The sequence below is a fragment of the Pipistrellus kuhlii genome, unplaced genomic scaffold, assembly GCF_014108245.1.
Source record: "Pipistrellus kuhlii isolate mPipKuh1 unplaced genomic scaffold, mPipKuh1.p scaffold_m20_p_19, whole genome shotgun sequence".
NCBI classification, from domain to species: Eukaryota; Metazoa; Chordata; class Mammalia; order Chiroptera; family Vespertilionidae; genus Pipistrellus; species Pipistrellus kuhlii.
In genome coordinates this window covers 11,319,490-11,324,274 of record NW_023425504.1, presented here as the reverse complement: position 1 = coordinate 11,324,274, position 4,785 = coordinate 11,319,490, and the positions used below count along the sequence as shown (strand labels likewise).

The following is a 4,785-nucleotide window of genomic DNA, read 5'->3' as shown; positions in this document are numbered from 1 at the left end:
AAAAGGTATGTATTGGCAATTTTGATACCTTTTTCTAAATTTCCCTCCATATGATTGTTACAGGTTGAATTTTGTCCCCCCTAAACTCATGTGTTGAAGTGCTAATCCCCAGATACTCAGAATGTGACTATATTTAGAGATATGGTCTATAAAGAGGTAATTAAGTTGCAATTAAGTTATTAAGGTAGGCTCTAATCCAATCTAACTGGTTTCCTTATAAATACAGGAGATTAGAACACAGACATGCATAGAAGAGACCACTTGAAGATATGGGAAAGGTAAGATGGCCACCAACAAGCTAAGAAGAGAGGCCTCAGCAGAAACCAATCCCGCTGGTTTCTTGATCTGAGATTTCTAGTCTCCATAATTGTGAGAAAATAAATCTCTGTTGTTTAAGCTAACCAATCTGTGGTACTTTATTATGACTAACCTATCAAACTAACAACAAGGAGCGTATCAATATGCAGTTCCATCAACAATGTATGAGAGTGCCTATTTTCTCTAGGTTCATCAACAGAGTGTGATATCAAATTTTTGGATTTTTGCCAATTGATAAGTGAGGAAAATAATCTCAGAGTACCTTTAGCTAGTGTGGCTCAGTTGGTTAGAGTGTTGTCTCCTACAATAAAATTTGGGTTTAATACATGGTCAGAGTACATACCCAGGTTGAATATCTTTTTATATATCTATAGGTCATCTGTACTTCCTCTTTAGAGAAGTGTCTAAAGTCCTTTGTCCATTTTTAGACTGTATTGTTTGCTTGTTTTAGTGTTGAGTTGTATAAGTTATTTTTATAAATTTTGGATATTAACCCCTTACCATATATATCATTGATGAATATGTTCTTCCATTCAGTGGGTTGTCTTTTCATTTTCTTGATTATTTCCTTTGCTGTGCAGAAACTCTTTAGTTTTAAGTAGTCCCATTTGTTTATTCTTTGTTTCCCTTGCCCCAGGAAATATATTAAAAGAATATTACTAGGAGAAATGTCAAAGATTTTCTTGCTTGTGTTTTCTTTTAGGATTTTTATGGTATTAAGTCTTACATTTAAGTCTTTAATTTGTTAAAGTTTATTCTTGTATATGGTGTAAGGATTTAGTCTAATTTTTTGCAAGTATCTGTCCAATTTTACTAATACCATTTATTGAATAGAACTGTCATTACCCCATTGTATAATCCCGTCCCATTTGTCAAAATTAATTGGCCATTAAAAATTGCTTTTTTCTTGGCTTTTTATACTGTTCCATTGATCTATATATCTGTTTTTATTACTATGGCCTTGTAGTATAGTTTGATATCAGGTAGCATGATACCTCCAACTTTGTTCTTAAGATTGCTGTGGTTATTATGATGTGGTTTTGTTGTTGTTGTTTCTGGTTCCATATAAATTTTTGCATTATTTGTTTTGGTTCTGTGAAATACAACATTGGTATTTTCCTAGGAAGAGCATTTAATCTATAGATTGCTTTGGGCAGTATGGTCTTTTAACAATGTTAATTCTTCCTATACATGAGCATGGTATATATTTCCATTTATTTGCATATTCTTCAATCTCTTTCTTCAGTACTTTATAATTTTCAAGTACAGATATTTTACCTCCTCGGTTCAATTTATTCATAGGTACTTTATTTTTTTATGAAATTGTAAATAAGATTTTTTCTTAATTTCCCTTTCTGACAGTCATTATTGGTGTATTATATAAACATACAACTGATTGCATGGCTGGTGTGGCTCAGGGGTTGAGCATCGACCCATGCACCAAGAGGTTGCTGGTTTGATTCCCAGTCAGGGCACATGCAAGGGTTTAGGGCTCAAGCCCATGCAGGTGGCAGCTGATTGAGGACTCTCGTTGATTTTTCTATTTCTCTCTCCCTCTCTCTTCCATTCGCTGTAAATTCAATAAAAATATAAGTGCAACCAATGTGCACAAGACACTGGCAGGTGGGATGAGGGCATGCAACAGGGGGTAAGGGAAGCTGGGGGAAGGTTAATAGGGGGGGAAAGGAGATGTATGTACTATTATGTGTAATACTTAATAAAAAGTATTTATAAAAATATAATTGATTTTTTTGGATATTTACTTTGTATCATGCTACTTTGCTGAATTCATTTATCTTGAAAACTAACTAAAATTTCTTAAATGTTTGATATATTTATTCATTTGATTCTTGGTTTCCAGTTATAAAACAACTAGAGGCACAGTGCACAAAATTCGTGCACTGGGGGGGGGGGGTGTCCCTCAGCCCAGCCTGCACCCTCTCCAATCTGGGACCCCTCAAGGGAGTCCAACTGCCTGTTTAGGTCTGATCCCAATGAGCAATTGGACATCCCTCTCATAATCTCTGACTGCTGGCTCCCAACTGCTTGCCTGCCTGCCTTCCTGAATTGCCCCTAACCACTTCTGCCTGCCAGCCTGATCACCCCCAATCACTCCTCTGCCAGCCTAATTGATGCCTAACTGCTCTCCTGCCAGCCTGTTTGCCCCTAACTGCTCTCCCCTGCAGGCCTGTCCCCCAACTGCTCTCCCCTGCAGGCCTGGTCTCTCCCAACTGCCTTTCCCTGCAGGCCTGGTTGCTCCCAACTGCCCTCCTCTATCAGCTTGGTCATCCCTAATTTCCCTCCCCTGCAGGCTTGATCGCCCCCAACTGCCCTCCCTTGCAGGCCTGGTCCCACCCAACTTCCTTCCCCTGCTGGCCATCTTGTGGTGGCCATCTTATGTCCACATGGGGGCAGGATCTTTGACCACATGGGGGCAGCCATATTGTATGTTGGAGTGATGGTCAATCTGCATATTACTATTTTGTTAGGATAGAGGCCTGGTTTGCCCTGAAGGGTGTCCCAGATCAGGATGGGGGTCCCCTTGGGGCATGGGGCAGCCTGAGCGAGGGGCCTTTGGTGGTTTGCAGGTTGGCCATGACCCCTGGTGACCCAAGAGGTGGCCCTGGTGTCTGGGGTTTATTTATCTTTTACAATTGAAACTTTGTAGCCTGAAGCAGAGCCAAGTCTTCTGCTTGCTCCGTGGTGACAGCCATTTCTGTTGGGATTTATGTATCTTCTATAATTAAAACTTTGTAGCCTGGAGCATAGGCCTGGGCCAGCCATGGTGTGCTGAAAGCTTAGCTTCCTCCATTGCCAGGGGCAACCCTAGCCTCCTGCTCTTTCGAGCTCCAAGCTCCATGCTTGCCACCATTTCTGTTTGGGTTTATGTATCTCCTATCATTGAAATTTTGTAGCCTTGAGTGGAGGCCTAGGTTAGCAACGGCAGGTGGAAAGCTTGGCTTCCTTCATTGCTGGGAAAGCCAAGCCTCCCTCCTTCTCTCTATGGCAGTAGCCATCTTTGTTGGGTTTATTTGCATACTCAGTCCTGATTGGCTTGTGGGCGTGGCTTGTGGGCATGGCTTTTGGGTGTAGCAAAGTGATGGTTAATTTGCATATTACTCTTTTATTATATAAGATCATATTATTTGTGAATAAAAATGGCTTTATCTCTTTCTAATTTTTATAATGCTAATGTCTTTCTTTTGCTTAATTGGCTTAGCTAATAACTTAAACGAAGTGTTAGAATAAGAGTCATGGCAACCTCCAAACAGCTCTCCCAATTCTGAAAGAATATTGTGAGTGTGGGAAGAATCTACATAGTCCACCCCCAAGAGGTGGAGAGCACAGTGCCAAGCAGGCCTGTACTCTTCCTGAAGCCATCCACCACCTATACCCCAAGAGTTGGCTATCCTCATGCCTGCTTGTAATCAAAACTGGCAACAGGAGCTAAAGCAGTGCGGTGATGGGCAAGAATGGCTGCACTGTCCTAGAAGCTCTATCCATAGTCTACTTAGCCAGCTATGACCTGTGCCTGGATGTGACCGCCAGAGACATGAAGGATGAGTACAAGAAGAAGGGATGCCCTGGACTCTGGCTAAGTACTTTAAGCACCAAAGAAGATCCCTGACCCTTACAACCTGAAGCTCTGGTTTAAGGCAATGTAGAACTCAGACAGGAGGGTAAGACATTCTCCATGATTTTTTCCATATCCTTTACCATCAGCTACATTTTTAAATAATGACCTTGGAGAATGAGACATCTCCAGAACACTAAAAGGAGTTGGACCTATTAAAGAAAATCATAATCACGTGGGCATACCCAGAGTCATCAATATGAGATCTAAGGTGAAAGGCACCCTACCATCTGAAAAGTTTCAAGAACAAAGGGAACAAGACACATCAAATGTATTTTAATGAGATCATCCTTTAATAAGAAACCATTTTTTTTAGTGACTTACTTGGTTTGCTATACCTCAATTCAAGGAAGATGGACCCTCCAAGGAAAACAGCCTAGAAATGCTGGGCCAGAAATAAACAAGAAACAGTGTCTTCTAGGAAACAACCAGAATAAAGTATTTGTGATGCTTCCAAAGAGGAAAATGTAGCAAACTAAATGTTCAGAAAACTTACTTTACTTTCACAAAACTGGACTAGTAAAGAGTTTTCAGTGGGTTATTCTGGATCAATAGTTCAAGACTTAAAATCTGCAAGTAGATTTCAAAAGCATGTTTCAAATTAGTACTTCCCAAATTTTCTTGGTTATGATACTCACCTGAAGATATTTGTAAAAATAGAAATTTTCCAATCATTGACCCATAAAATATGTTAAATAATAGTGGAAATAGTGGGCATCCTTCACTTTCTCCTGACTTTAGCAGGAATGCTTCCAGTGTTTCTCCATTAAGTACAACACTGGTTTTTGAAGGAGGAATTTTTAAAAGTACATTTAAATCTGATTAGGCAAGAA

General features: G+C 40.0%; 1 pseudogene; it reads left to right on the top strand.

The window, feature by feature from the left end:
* Positions 1 to 3,509: 3,509 nt before the first annotated feature.
* On the top strand, positions 3,510 to 4,232 carry LOC118721944 (annotated as a pseudogene).
* The last annotated feature ends 553 nt before the right edge of the window (positions 4,233 to 4,785 follow it).